The sequence below is a fragment of the Myxocyprinus asiaticus genome, chromosome 28 (genome assembly GCF_019703515.2).
Source record: "Myxocyprinus asiaticus isolate MX2 ecotype Aquarium Trade chromosome 28, UBuf_Myxa_2, whole genome shotgun sequence".
Classification (NCBI taxonomy): domain Eukaryota; kingdom Metazoa; phylum Chordata; class Actinopteri; order Cypriniformes; family Catostomidae; genus Myxocyprinus; species Myxocyprinus asiaticus.
In genome coordinates, this window is record NC_059371.1 from 9,272,707 (window position 1) to 9,289,558 (window position 16,852).

A 16,852-nucleotide genomic window follows, 5' to 3' on the forward strand; every position below is an offset into this window, starting at 1 on the left:
GACATAATTTGCTTGATCAGCTGAAATTTTATGTTGGAGATGCCCAATAATAGTATCACTTTTGCTTCATGCTCTTTCTCAGCACAACTCTCTCTGCTTTGTACTATCATTAAATATACACCGATCAGACACAACATTAAAACCACCTGCCTAATATTGTGTAGGTCCCCCTCGTGCCACCAAAATAGCACCAACTCGCATCTCAGAATAGCATTCAGAGATGATATTCTTCTCACCACAATTGTACAGAGCGGTTATCTGAGTTACCGTAGACTTTGTCAGTTCGAACCAGTCTAGCCATTCACTGTTGTCCTCTCTCATCAACAAGACTTTTCCATCCACAGAACTGCCGCTCACTGGATGTTTTTTGTTTTTGGCACCATTCGGAGTACATTCCAGAGACTGTTGTGTGTGAAAATCCCAGGAGATCAGCAGTTACAGAAATACTCAAACCAGCTCATCTGGCACCAACAATCATCTATGCGATTATCTAATCATCCAATCGTGTGGCAGCAGTGTAGTGCATAAAATCACGCAGATAAGGGTCAGGAGCTTCAGTTAATCTTCACATCATCAGAATTGGGAAAAAATTTGATCTCAGTGATTTGGAACGTGGCATGATTGTTGGTGCCAAATGGGCTGGTTTGAGTATTTGTGTAACTGCTGATCTCCTGGGATTTTCAAACACAACAGTCTCTAGAATGTACTCAGAATGGTGCCAAAAAAAAAAAAAAAAAAAAAAAAATCATCAAGTGAGTGGCAATTCTGTGGACAGAAATGCTTTGTTGATGAGAGAGGTCAACAGAGAATGGCCAGACTGGTTCGAACTGACAATGTCTGTGGTAACTCAGATAACTGCTCTGTACAATTGTGGTGAGAAGAATATCATCTATATATTCATATATGCTGTATATATACTGTGTGTGTGTGTGTGTGTGTGTGTGTGTGTATACTGTATGTATGACATGGAACATGGATACTGTAATCAAATATATATATATGTATATATATATATATATATATATATATATATATATATATATATATATATATATATATATATATATATATATACACACACACACACACACACATATATGCTGTATATATACTGTGTGTGTGTGTGTGTGTGTGTGTGTATATATATATATATATATATATATATATATATATATATATATATACTGTATGTATGACATGGAACATGGATACTGTAATCAAAATATATATATATATATATATATATATATAATAGATATAAAATAAACTAGACATAAAAGGGTCAAGCATTGAGGTTTCTCTTGAAGTAAATGTAAGTATGATTGACTGTATCTACCCAAGTCTGACTCTGACCTTTGTGGTGATTGTATCTCGCATAGATATGTGAGGATTGAGTCTGTTTGAGTGAGAGACCTCGGTTGGGCATTTGGACTCACAGCTGGCTGCGCTCAGGAGAGAAAGAGAAGGGGGTGGAAATTTGGGGGTGTTGCCTTTCCTCTCCTCCTGTCTTTCTCTCTTTCTCTCTCTCAATGTGAGTCCGGAGCTTTGCGCAGAGAGCAGCTTCTCATTAAAACCTGCAAAGAGCCACCGAGAACGCACATGCGGGGATTTTATACCGTATAGTATGTGAGCCTGGAACAAAGAGGCGTGAGAGATAATGAGCGGGCGAGTTCTCAATGGGAAAATGCTGCAGTTTCAGGGTCAGAGGGCAGGACGGACAATGCACTATCATCTCTCAAGGTAAGACAAATGAGTGCTGGACCAGTGCTGAATTGTCTCAAGGCATGGCTACGTGCATGAAAGTCCGTGTTTTATTCTTCGCGATTTTTATTCGTTTTTACATCATTAAAAAGTGCGTTCTTTAAAGCACTGATCGTCCTCATGCGCGGAGAGTTCAGCGGCAAGGTGTGTGCGATGTCAGTGCACTTCAAGTACAATTGTGACCAATTTTATTAAACAGTATTTGCATCAATAGTTGTATGTCTTGCAATCAACTCCCATATATGAACTATTAGCCGACTAATAAAAATAACCTACTGTCAAGGCAAGTAAAGATAATGCAGTAGCCTATTAAATTAATTATTTTAAATTCACCCCGCTTTTTATAGCGCACAATCTGCGGGCTGCGGACACCCAAAACTGTCCCGGGATCATATAAATAATTGATTTTTAAAAAGCCGCTGTTCATTTTGAATGAATACGCGCGTTTTGTGTGAGCGATTCAAGTCATTTTTCTCAGCAAGTTGTTTCAAAGTGTGCAGTGTAAATTGTTGCATTGCATTGATGGCTTATGAAGTGTCGCAGGCGGAGGCGTTGAATGTGAATGAATGGAGGTGTGCATCGGGAGTGCATTGCGGAGGGGGTTACAGGCGGATATCTCGCTCTCAGGAGGATGTATTCCTATTGTTTGCTGACTGTAGCGGCAGGACAAGTATCTGTGGATCGCCTGAAGCGCAGGTTACACACGGAAGAGGACGTTGGACGTGTCTGCCTTTTTTCAGTTGTATTCGTTATGTACAGAAGGCTATATCATAATATAGCCAACTGCATTCCTCAATGACCTACATATGATGATGCGAGTGGGGTGCTATGAGCTAGTGTTCCACATTTCTGTTAACTGTATAGTGGCTGTTTAAACCTGTGAACCTATCTAGATTAGTCAGCATTGCGGTGCATTATAAGCGCTTTCGAACGCTCCATCCGAATCATCCGATTGTTCCTTTTCAATTTAAATTCAAAAGGGGGGCGTGTCTGCTGTCACATAATTGGTAACTACCAAGTACTCTTTTTTCTTTTTCTATCTATCCATCCATCCATCCATCAGTCCATCCATACATCTGTCAGTCCATCCATCCATCCATCCATCCGTCCGTCAGTCCATCCATCCATCCATCCATCCTTCAGTCCATCCATCCATCCGTCAGTCCATCCATCCATCTGTCAGTCCATCCATACATCCATCCATCCATACATCCGTCAGTCCATCCATCCATTCCTCCTTCAGTCCATCCATCCGTCAGTCCATCCATCCATCCGTCAGTCCATCCATACATCCGTTAGTCCATCCATACATCCGTCAGTCCATCCATACATCCATCCATCCATCCATCCGTCCATCCATCCATCAGTCCATCCATCTGTCCATCCATCCATCCATCCGTCAGTCCATCCATCCATCCATCCATCCATTCGTCAGTCCATCCGTCATTCCATCCATCAGTCCATCCGTCAGTCCATCCATCTGTCAGTCCATCCATCCATCCATCCATCCGTCAGTCCATCCATCCATCCATCCATCCGTCAGTCCATCCATCCATACATCCATCCATCCATCCGTCAGTCCATCCATCCATCCATCCATCCATCCGTCAGTCCATCCGTCATTCCATCCATCAGTCCATCCGTCAGTCCATACATCCGTCAGTCCATCCATACATCCATCCATCCATCCTATAGATTAAATCTAAAATGTATGAAACACTATATGCAGCCTACACAAAATATATGCATTTACATGACCATTTTTCCACAGTATTTACTCAAAAATGACTCCGAAATATCCGAAAGCATAAAATATATACTCTTAAATTCAACTTCCATTAATTGGCCAAACTGTACATTTTTCAACCGATCCTGCTAATCTCAAAATGACCAAATATCAGCCATTTAATCTAGTTGTAACCTCAGTTCGATGTCCTGCCATTCAATCTAACAAATCAAACACATCAAAAAGACATTTAAGGATTTAGTAAACAAATAAACATGACATTTTTGCCCACCAGCCTCACCCCCTTATTCAACCCCCTCACTCAAGACAGCTATCACCCTTGTTAACTAGAATGATCATCAGAGATCTTCTTAACCAACTTAAAATGGGACCTCACCCCATGAAGTTAACAGACGGTGCCCCCTTTTCTCCCTGCTGTCCTTATTGATTTTGACCTTGAAATGCACAGCCCTGTTTGTGCTCTTGCTGGATGGCTGACCCCTTCAATCGACCTTTTATGTAAAGCCATTAGGAACAAAGAGATCAAGCTGTTATTGCTCTGTGCATTTAGCCATTAATGCTGTGCACAAGTTTTCTTTGCATCTCTTGACAGAGGCCAGTTTCTCAGCTTCCGGGCTTATCAATCATATCACGAGTGAGTCTCGTTGGCAGGTTCAGCCTCTTTATCTGTTTGTTTTAGTTTTTTGGGCTGTTTAAAATCAAACAATGGTGCTGCCAAATAGTGATATATAGTTGGGAAGCTGGCAAACTCTGTAGGAAAAAAAAAAAAAAATAGATTGTTTCTGTTATGCCTCTAGTTATTTTTTGTGCTATGTACAGTACCAGCCCGGTCTGAGCAGAGTTATGCCATGTGTCAAGAAATTGCTTGTTGTGTAAGTCACTTATTTTGGGAAGTTTGTTAGGTCTGGACGTGACTTGACTGAGAAGCCAATCCGAACCTGTTTGACACAAAAAGTTCTTTGTGTCCACTGGATTGGAGTCTGGGTCTATTCTTGAGCAGTTAAGTTTTAATTTTTTCACGGATGATCTACAGGTCCACAGTTTCCTGTGGTGAACTGTTTGGAGCTAAAGGGGAAGAGATGGTTGACTCCATTAAAGCACATGATGCAACTAGAAAGTTTTTGTCCTGTCTGCTATTGTTGTAAACAACATACTGGACAATGTTTAACTCAAACTAGGAGCACCAGGAGGAGAACTGTGCACACAAGTTCCTGTTTTGGGTGTAAATATTTGTTCTGGCATAATTTGACTACGTGCTCAAAAGTGCACAGAATCAAACAATTTATCACAATTTGTTTCAATTCGATTTGATCTGATTATTTTGGAATGCTTATTTTCTAATATATTATGAATACATTTTCAAGTGCATTTTGTAATGTATGTTTTTTATTTATTTTTTATTATTATTTATTTAGGTTCAGGCTTACAAGGACTTTGAGATGTTTTTAGCCATTCTTATATTCACTGCATCAGCTTGGCTGATAAACAGATTTGGTGCTTCCCCCTGTCAGTTCCAAAACTACTGACAGCCATTTGAGACTAATAGTGAATATAGTGATTTTTTTTTTGTTTTTTTGTTTTGTTTTTTTTTTGTGAGTTTTTAGTAAATATTGTGTAAAATGTGTTAATTTCAGCAATAATGTTTACATCTCATTTGCCATTGTTTTACGTGTATATCAGCATTATATCGGGCACCCTGCTGTTTAGATATCTGTAGTGGCCATTGAAAAGCCCATATTGGTTGACCATTAGTGTTAATAGCAACATCAGATTAACAAGTATTGAGACCACCACTTTATTGTCTTGCCAAAACCATTTTTAAGAATCATTTTCAAACATTGGACAGTGAAGAGTCAGAACATTGGCAAGTGTTGCTCTTATAACAGCTGCAGAGCATGCAAATCATTCCTAATTTATTTCAACATGATCACATGGGAAGTCGGCATGTTGTTTCCGAGAGTTCTGGTACCTTTGGATTGGCCACATTATGCCGACTCACTGACAAGTGCCTTCTCCTATCAGACATTTTTGCATTGGCTCCAGCATGTTCACCTTCCCCTGTGAAATGTGTTTTGTCAGTAGCATGGGAGACCCAGGTTCAGATCCTGTGTAGACACCATGAAATAATAGTGTGCGCACAGTCAGTGGGAAACTTGATTTGGAGGTTGCATTTTCCCCTCTAACATTAAATTTTTACTCAACTGATGGTTAGGTTTAGGTTTGGGGTTTGGGTTGGGGGTCCAGTTTATAAAACATGCATTCCTATTCACTGTATTATAGCCTGTACAGCTGAAAACAACTCGCTTTTGGCGCCCCTCTGTGGACATTACACTTGGACAATGGAGCTCACGGGTACCCATACGCCCAACAACACTTTGGCCACTGGGGCAGTGTTTCTTATTTTGGTAAGCACAGACTGATTTTAGCTAAAGAAAAGTCAACCACCTGTTCCTATTTCACTGTAAGATCAGTCTGTTTATTTCTCAAAACTTCCAGTGTTTTCAAACCATTGCTGCTCATAATTCTCCCTGTTAACCTCAGCAGCACTGGTTCCTCCTCTTTTCTGTCCAGCCGTGGTGAGGTATAAAGGGATTAGCCTTTGAATCCATGCCTGTGTATTGTTATGGAGGTGGAGTGTGATGCGTGCAGTTGGTCCTCAGCAGCTGGAGAGAGAAGGAAGAGGCCACGCTGGGTTTACAGTGGCCACAGCTGCTATGAGTTAGTCTGGGGTCTGGGAGGAGCGCTCTTCATTCACTCTAGTTCTCTGTCCTCCCCTTTACCAGTCCCCCTCATTCAAAACAAAACATTTCTCTCAGCATCCTAAAATTCAAACAGGAGTGTGTCCGTTAAATCAACAGAAAAGACTGGAAGCCAGTCATAGGAAACATGAACTTCAAGTACAGAGAACATATCTTGGAGCTCATTGGTTTAGATGTCATGGTTTCCTTCAGGCTGTGTTATATGAATGAGATAAGGTATTGAAGTAAACAACAAACTACTGTCCCTAGAGCACAGTCCTTGTGCAACTTTTTCAGAAAGAAAAAGAAAGAGAAATAGCAGTTGGACTCTTAAACCTCATTTAAAATTGTTTGAATTGCCTTGCATTAGATTACAAAATATCAAAGTAAGTGACATATGCAAACAAATAATTCTAGCTTTTCTCACTGAACTACTGTAACTTCACTTTTCTGAGACATTATTGCGATTGCTTTGCTTCAAGATGAATTGTAATACAGGTATGGAGTCAGTTCCCCTCAAATTCACTCAGGTGTCCTAGCAGAGCCACAGATGTACTTTAGTTCATCACATAAACTATGGGCATGTTCCATTAATGTTTGAAAACTGGAAAGCATCAAAATACTTTTGTCTTCATTTTGAACAGAATATCTATTGTTTAATCATTTGAAAACTACCAATCGTTTTGATTGAAAAGTGTGCTTGTGCTATCTTACTTTAAAACAAATGCCACTTCTTTTGATATTTAGTTATCTAATGCAATGGTATTCATACAATTTTAATTGTGGCTTAAATGTCCAAAGACCTTTGGGGCCACTGTACTTCATAAAAGAGAAATTACTATACAGAAAAGCAGACAACACAGTTTGTGTGTGTCAGGATGCTTAAAACATAAGGAATGGCCTTGATTCTTAAGCTCTTTTTTACACTAGAAAAGATGTCCACACGAATAGCTTAGTTGAGTTTATAAGGCCCGGAGTAAGCCTAGTCCAAAACCACAAGGGATTTTCAATAGAGAATCCCCACTGAGCAGTTTCATTAAGCTTAATCTGTGCCTGGGAAAATGGCCACTAAAATCCCAATCAGCAATTCATTTTTAGATCAAAACAAGTCTTAACCCTTTTAATGTCCCTTCTGAAGAGAGGGCATGTTATAAGCAGAGTACCAAAAAATTATTACAGGTGGGGGGGGGGCTCCAGAACAACACTAATGAATTACTCACAAACCGTAAATCTGGTTTGGGTCAGTTCTTCTGAGTTCTCTCGCTTGCTCAATATTTTGAGTTACCCTGGTCCTCTGAGCTGTTCAAACTGTTGCTTAATACGTTGGAGACTGGTTGTGTGTTTTTGGTTCACAGACTTTGTAATCTGCAACACAATGTTCAAGTAATGAGTAATGGACCATTGCAGAACAGTCTAGAGGGGACTGCAGGAAATTCAGTGAGAAGATGTAGGCCAGGTTGACCTAACTGACTAATGTTTATGTTAATGAGTAGGTCAGTGGCATACTTAAGAATTTCTAGTATGCAAAGTATATTACAATGTAGTTCCAAAGAATAGTTATGGGTAAGGATAGCGTTTCTGTAGTTAAAGCACCTGGTAACACCTATGTTATGGGTTCGATCCCCAGGGAACACAATCTGATAAAATGTATAGCTTGAATGCACCGGTTGCTTTGGATAAAATGTTCTCCCAAATGCATAAATGTAAATGGTCGAGAAGAGGTCCAACAACAGACTAGACTGTTAGTGAGGTTGGTTAAAGGGATTTTTTTCCCATACATTTTTAGTGATGATGCTTTGAATGGGGATGAATTCAGAGACGCAACCTTTCGTAGTAGATCTAGATTGACTGCACTGTGAATTCGGCAACAGTAGCTCGAAAGTTTTGCTGCTGAAATCAGACTGCTCATTGAAATTCAAATCACTACCCCCAGTGGCCAAAGCTGAAGTGCTGGTGCATGTATGGGTACTTGTGAGCTCCAGTTTCTGAGTGAAATGTCCACAGAGTGGCACCAAAAAAGAGTTTTATTTTTAGCTGTAAATGATGTAATACAGTCAACAGGAATGCATATTTTATTAACTCTACCCCCAACACAAACCCTAAACCTAAGCATCTGTGGAGTAAAAATGTCATTTTAGAACAAAAATGCAACCTCAGAATCACGATGTCCATTGTTTATGAGAATGTAATTACTTCCTGGTTCCCATGAGACCAGTAACACCAAAGGAAAATGTGCTCATGCTTAAATTGATGCAAAAATAAGTATCTGTTGGGAGATGGCGCTTATTGTCAGCAATAACTGTCAGTTACCCTATTGATGACCTGTACTTTGTGTCCAGAAACATGTCTGATCAGTGTCTGGTGAACATGTCCCTTAAACCAGCCAAATTATACCCAATTATGCATTAAGGGTAGATGACTTGTTCTGACAGCCAATCGACTAGTCAACTTTGAAAATATGTAGTTTTGGACATCCCTACTTAAGAAAGCTCAAAGAGAAGATAGCAAGTGTTGCTTCAGTATACATAAAGGGATTATCTGTAGTTTTAGAACATCTCCCTCTTTCAGAGGGTTCAAGCACGTCTCAAAACTCACTCATATCTACCTTAATCTGGACAGATGGAACACATTGTAATTATTGGGTAGTTACTCTAACTTGAAATATAATCCTAACTAATCCATTTTGTATGGTCTTATTTGCTTTGGTAGGCTTGCAAAACCAGGCCTGCTATTCTATCATGTTGTTTTTCTTTTTAAAACGTGCAATAGAAGTACAGCCGACAATGAAAATATGTAAGGGAGGAAACAGATTTCTGTTTTCACATGAAAAGCTGGCCAATCAGATAAATGACTGATCCCAGTGAGAATAGCACAGAACGTAAAACCGTTGGGCTATGGACAGCATTTGGATGACATAGACCCTCTGTGACCTGTCTCCATTTGTTTAACATACACTAAGCAGAATATGAAAAAGTGTCCATGTCATTTAAATGTCATCTGTCTGTACAAATCCATCAATTTCGCTGTCAAACCCTTTTGAACATGTTGAGATTTTCATAACCTGTTATCGATATTGTCAGAACTGAATTATAATACATGCATCCTTTATAAGCACTGTGTCTGTGATAAGCTGTCTTGGTCCAGTGTTGTCAGGTCAATCTGTTCTCCAAAGCTTAGCTGGTTAGGTGGTCTTACACCCCGTATTGTGGACCATCTGTGCTGCCATTCGCAGCCATCTACCCGCCCACTCTTCAGCACTCGACACACTTAAGGACATTCATGAAGTGTATCAGTGTATCTGCTACAGTAGAGACTAATTAAAATCAGCAGAGTGCTCATTAAATTCAAAATCGCCTCAATGAGGGATAAAATACAGTAAGTGGGATATTGTAAAGTGGGATTGGAACAAAGACACAGGTGACTAGAAGTGGCTTTGACTTGACTAGGGAGCAAAAAACAAGGAAATTATGCAGCTTTTTTCATCATTTAATATATATATATATATTATCCACATCAAAATTTTTGTAAAATATTGGTCGACAGCCAAGTCTATAGCACACCTGAGCCAAGTTTTGGAGTAAATGTTGACTTTAACCGTGGCTTTGTTCTCGCCTGGGGGACAACTGTAGCATGGGTTCAAGAATGGCACATTTCATGCAGTATCATTTTATGCAATGTAATTTTCAAATCTACTTTAGCTTTATCAGTTTGCTTGATGAGATCAGATGCAGAGTGTCATTTTGATTATGTGCAAGTTCAAATAATTGATAATGAGCACTCTTATGGGTTACAGTATATGGTCATTTTTAGTTTTGGACATGCTCTGGGCCGTCACTCCCTATGCGGATTGTGTGTGAGCAGTTGGTGCTGATGAAAGAGGATCTGCCACCTGTCATTTTGCACTCTGGAATTTTGCTAAGCTGGGCAAATTGGAATGGGCAAAGCACGATGAATGCAGAACATGTAGTGGCAAATCATACAGTGTATGCTTCTGTATGTGCTGATGATATAGACCATATGCTACAGGCTACATATTCAGTTGCTGTCTATATGCTTGAACTTAATAGAAATATGATGCCAGAATAGGACTGGGCTATAAAAAAAATTATATCTAAATATTTATTCAGCCTTTAGATGATTTATATCTCTCTATAGGCCTATTTCCTATGAAATAGCTTATTTCTATTTCTTTTTTTGTTATTTATTTATTTTTTATCAATCAGAGAATCCGTAATTTCGTCCAAACAGCCATTTATTGCAAAGTAGATTGAAAAAGTTGAAGTCAAGAAGTAAAATGTAGTTAAAACCAGAACAGGGCTTGAAACTAGCCTATTGCGTTTCTTTAGGAGACATTATAGCCAAATAAAAGGTGCATTAAAAACATTTTTGTTTTTTAACAATGTTGGTTAAATTCATATCTGCAACAAAATCATTTTATATCCAATATATTCCCATCCCTTGTACATATATATATATATATGTGTGTGTGTGTGTGTATATGTGTGTATGTGTGTATATGTATATATGTATGTATGTATGTATATATGTGTGTATATGTATGTGTGTATAGTTTCATTGCCTTGTTACACAGGTCTTTTGACAGTTCTTTTCTGCTCCCCATGGCTCAGTATCTAGCCTGCTCAGTGCATCCACGTGAGAGCTAACAAACTCATTGACTATTTATGCACAGACACTAATTGCAATTTAAAAAGCCACAGATGTGGGAAATTAACCTTTAATTGCCATTTAAACCTGTGTGTGTCACCTTGTGTGTCTGTAACAAGGCCAAACATTCAAGGGTATGTAAACTTTTGATCAGGGCCATTTGGGTGATTTCTATTATCATTATGATTTAAAAAGGAGCCAAACAACTCTGTGATAATAAATGGCTTCATATGATCACTATCCTTAAATAAAAGACAGTTTTTTTGCATGATCAGTCATATTTTCAAAATCAATGCCGAAATTTCACAATTTCTGCCAGGGTATGCAAACTTTTGAGCACAACTGTATATACAGTATATATATATATATATATATATATATATATATATATATATATATATATATATATATATATATTGTCTATTGTGTATTCTATATATACTTTATTTTATTTATTTTTTATTCAATTTTTAATTATTTTTTAAAAGTCTTGTTGCTGTTTTTGTATTGTTGTGTACTGGAAGCTCCTGTCACCAAGACAAATTCCTTGTATGTGTAAGCATACTTGGCAATAAAGCTCATTCTGATTCTGATATATTCAGTAAGTCATCCAGCTTTAATTCAAAGGTTCCTGTTTATGTGGAGTTTCTATTCTATTCTATTCAGTTTTTTTTATTTATTTATTTATTTTATTTTATTTTATTTAAAAAGTCATCATTCTTCTGTTTACCAAATGCTACCAGAATGCAAATTTTGCATCATTGGAAAATGTCTGAGGACTAAAGCTATACACCTGAGGAACACCTAGTCCAAACACTGAGTCTGGGCTGTTCTTTGTTTCTGTATTTTTCGGCCATGTGGACTCTGGCGTCTGATGCATGTGTGGCTAGATACCATGAGAAAATCACCTTTCAACCCTTAAAACCCCAAATAGTCTTTAGATAGCAGACACCTTCTCTAGAAACTCACTATTGCTGTTATCTGCTTGCCTAGCATCCATGCAATTAAAGTTAATATTTAGTTAAGGGTGGGGGTGTTGAGGGGTTGGGGAGGAGGACACTTTATCTTCAAATCACTCTTTCTTTTTTTTTTCTCTAGCTGGCAGGGATCAGGCTCTCTGCAATTACAGTGCAGCCTTGACACAGCATTATTGTATTTTTTTGAGAGCTCTGAGCTGGGAGCGGAGGACAGATAGAGGAGTGGGCTTCAGTCAGCGACAGCTCTAACAGCACTTGCATAATCAGCTCAGTGGTGTCTTTTTTATTTAATTTAGCCTTGAGAAAATTGTACATGCACTTTACTCCCCTTTGATTAATACACAAAGCATTTATCCTAGCTCCCGTTTATGTGTTAACAATGGTACTGTAAAAGGATATTGTTTGTCTTTAATGTGGACAGTCGGCAGGTCATATTTTGTTTGTTTTGCAGGAGACAAAGTTTTTGGTAAGCCATAGCACAGTGGTTTGTGGATGTGCTCCAGACTCCAGATCTTCAGCCGTGGTGCTCATGTGGAAGACGGTGGTTCGAGTCCTCCTTTTCTCTGCACATAATTTCCCATATTCTTTTTTTTTGGGGGGGGGGGGGGTATGCCTATCTAATAAATTGGCAAAAAATGCAAGAAAAAAGATTGAAGTAAACATGAAACGGTGTTCACAACCCATTTTACTTCCGTAATGTGACATATTTCTGAGTGAAACGGGATAGTTGATGTGACAAAAATGTGGAAAAATTATTTTGTCTATCCCGGATAGGCATATTTTAAAATGTATTGTAATCTAATTAGAATTGGGATCTGATTTTGTAATCCAAATTACATGTAGTCAAACACTTTCTCTCCAGAAAGTGAATGGATCCTAAAAAAATGTCTTTATATAACAGGTGGTTGGACGGGAAGGATTGAAAAATAAGAGGGCTTGGTGACGTCAGCCGAAAGTAGGTTTGGAGGCAGAGCAAATTATTGTATTTATACTATATATATATATATATATATATATATATATATATATATATATATATATATATATATATAGTACTGTGCAAAAGTCTTAGGCACATAAGGTGTTTCACAAAAACATTTGTCTTAAGATGGTTATTTATATCTTCAGCTTTAGTGTGTCAATAGGAAATATAAATGTTAGACTCCCAAACATTACTTTTGCAAATAGAAAAGATTAGAATAGAAGAACAGGGAGCCCTGCAACAGATGTCATGGCCCCCACAAATCCCCACACTGAACATCATGTCAATCTGAGATTACATATAGAGACAGAAGCAATTGAGACAGCCTAAATAGATAGAAGAACTGTGGTGAATTCTCCAGGAAGCTTGGAACATCCTATCTGCCAACAACCAAGAAAATCTGTGTCCAGGTGTACTTAGGAGAATTGGTGCTGTTTTAAAGGCAAAGGTGAATATTGATTTAGCGTTTTATGTTTACTGGACTTTGTATGACATTAAGTGATAAATGAAAACTATTTATGTCATTATTTTTGAAGACATCCTCACTATGCAACATTTTTCACAAGTGCCTAAAACTTTTGCACAGTACTGTGTGTATATATATATATATATTAAGAAAGTAAATAGAGCCAATTTTATGTTGACTTTGAAACAAAACAGTAACCTTTTGCTAATCCTTTAATCTGTGGACACAGAATGTTACATTACAGAAGTTTCATCAGCATTGGTTAAGCCTATCAGCAAGATTCTGCTACTCATTAGCTTTTTTTTTTTTTTTTTTTTTTTTTTTTTATGAACGCACACAGAGTCCATCTGGTTAAAAATCCTGTATCCACACCCACTGACACTATCAACAGAGCTGACCAGGCAAGCACTCCATCACCAAATGGTTGCAGAGCTTATCTGCATTTTCCACGTTCCACAGAACAACATCAAACACGCAGGTTTAGTCCGGTTTTATCGGATGCTGCATATCAGTGTCTTTGGCTTGCCATTGAAGTGAGGACTGTGTCCATGGGATGCTGTAGGTAAAGCCGAGGTTTTCAAGGTCTCCTCGCTGTCCTTTTTCACATCACTGGTTTTGTTCAGGAGGAATTCTGCAGGAAGCTTTACTCAACATGTGCTATTAAAGGCTTTTTTTTACACTACACTTTTTGGAAGAAGCTGTGTGAATGTATGAAGACATCGTTTGCCATCGTAATGACGTAAATGTAGAGTTCACCCATAAATGAAAATTCTGTCACCATTTAGTCACCCTCACGTTAAAAAATGTTCTGCTGTGGAACACAAAAGGAGATGCTTTGCAGAATGTTAGGCAATGACAGCTTCAGTCACCATTAATTTTTTAATCCATCTTTTTTCTATACAGTGAAAGTTAATGGTGACGTGGGCTGTCAGTCCCTAGCAACAAAGCTGATTTTTGCTGCCTGTCTGAATGAAGCTAAAGTGACACTTAAGGGTAAAAATCTTGATCACACAGATGAGATGTTCCTTGTGACTCACCATTTGATGCAACTCTGCGTCTTCATAGCCTCTGGGCTGTCATATTTGTCGAGGTCCCAGCAACGAGCAGGCCTGAAGAAAGATAGCAGCATTTTAAGTCGCACATATGGCACACTTGCAATGCATCAAAGAAAAAAAACAGCTGCCAAATGAGACAAATATTCCCAGCTGTGCGAGGCAAACACGAGACTAGTTTTCCATTTAAAACCTTGGAGTGCTCTCGTCTCGAGTCTGAAGATGAGAACTTGCTGTGTAATCACAGAGTTTGACGCTTGAGGTGTTTCAAACTGTCCTGAAACTCAAAGCCTGATCATTATCCTTCATAAAGAACCATCGCTATTGCACCTCAGAGCTGGCGCCCTTACAAAACAGCTGAACATGCTTAGATATCTTATAATGATAGACTCCTCACAATGTGCCTCTATTTAATCACATCTTTATGTGTCACTTGGACATCTGAGGAATTTAAAGCATGGAAAATGGAGAAGTGGAGGAAAAGTATGGAAAATGTGTGTTGTGGATGAGGTTCAGAGGCCATTTTGATGTCCAAAGCCATTGGTAATGGCATTACAGGATTCTCTGGGATAATCAGGTTTCTGATGCAAAATTCTTTAGTTGACCCAGATTATTTTGTAAATTCACTATTTCATTAAGTTTTAATGTAGTTTAAACAGATTAATTTAGTATTTAAGAGATATTCTATAATTCGTGTTTTTTTTTTTTTTTTTTTTTTTTTTTAGGTTTAGTTTTGTTTTGTTTTGTGTTTCGTTTCCTGTTTTGTTTTGTTTTATTCTCTTGTAAAAAAAATACTGTGGTAGATGGTGAAGTGATGGTTTTGCACAGGGTACTTTGCTATATCCCTTGGTACTGAATGATTACCATGTTAATATACCATATACTTACATGGTACTCCAAGGTACTTTAAAGACTATCATAGTATTACCATGATACATGTCCAAAAAACATGGTAATACCATGTTATTTTCTGGTACGTTTTAGTGAAAATCAAGTTTGTCTTTCTTTTGAGAGCAAATATATTAAAATACTTTTTTTTTTCTTCTGCTCTACATTGTTAGAACCATATAGGAGATTTTGAATTTGTGTAGCCTTATGCACTTAACTGGCATAGACACTCCCACATTCTCATATTGTTGTACTTGACCTGAACAACATCGTAAAACACATACTCAGATCAGCCACTTGTCTTTCCATAAATCTGTAAACATAAGAGGGGATCAGCAGTCAGCTTGTTTCCAAAGGAATGCTACAAAATAAAGAATTCATTCCAGAGACAGCTGTTTCATTGCATAAATCATCACACCTGCCCAGAACACTCCTGTTACAGCCTTACAAACATAAAGAGCCCTCCCAAGTGTGTGTATTGTCCTGATACAAAGGCAACAGTTACATAACACACATTTTATCTACTAGAAACCATTCAGGTTCCTTTGTGACGCAAGTTTATCAACTGTTGTTTTTGATTAGAAGGATTTCAACCTTCTTTTTGCCAGCATACATGTCTAGTGCTTTGTGGCTGTTGGTATTAGCAGGATATGGGCCTTATCACTTTCTCAGGGTTTATCAGGTCCTTTGTGACAAGATGTGGTCTTATCTCAGAGTCACCTTCCATCCCAGAGCGTTTGCCTCTTAAAGAGTGTACCAGGACCAGACAAAAATAGATATCCTTGTGAATCTTTAATGAGATTCTGTAGAACCTTAAGATTGCTTGAAAAACAAATGTTTTCATGCTGTTGAATGTAGGAATAAAAGGCATGAATTATCTTTATTCTGTGCTCATAGCAGGTGCTATCATTGACACAGCTGGGTCAGATACACCTCGATTCATGCCAAAACCTATTAAAGAACAGTTAATTATTAGAGGTGCCATATTGTATACTTTTGTAGCATTGTTTAAGGTTATTTGCAATTCAAAACAGTTGTACGTAATTTTTATAAAAAAAACTTCTGCTCTCTCTCTGACCCTTAAAATTATACAGGGTATTTTTGTTTCTGTTTCTTTGAGAATTCTACATGTAAATGACCTCTGTTATGAATGGCTAACCTCTGCTTACCGACATAGTTCACTATCAGAGCAGGCAAGTTGATTAATATTAAACAGGCTTTGATATGTCATGATGCTTTTGAATGAGAATTCATAACATAACGATTTCCCAAAGGTGAATACTGTATATAATTTTTATGCCACTTGTGGCACCAATCCAAATTGCAGTGTGTTTGTTTTAGCAACAGAACAACACTGGTTTAACCAGTGGCACGAGTATTGGGCAGAACTACGTCATTGTCCGACCAATGGCAGATGGGGGTGTGTTTGTGTTTGAAACTTGTTTCAAAACAGTTATTTTTGATATTCTTTTTGGTGCCACTAGTTGGGCAAAAACGACACAGTTTACACATACTTTGATGACCTGTTTTGACAATTTAGTTACAATAAATGGACTGTGTGGATTTGCTTTGTGAA

The 16,852-nt window shown here is 38.1% G+C and overlaps 1 protein-coding gene across 1 annotated transcript in view; it reads left to right on the forward strand.

Moving 5' to 3' along the window:
• Positions 1 to 16,852, forward strand: part of LOC127419277 (neuron navigator 1-like) — a 168,513-nt gene that overhangs the window by 101,731 nt on the left and 49,930 nt on the right. The gene's annotated exons all lie outside the window — the stretch shown is intronic.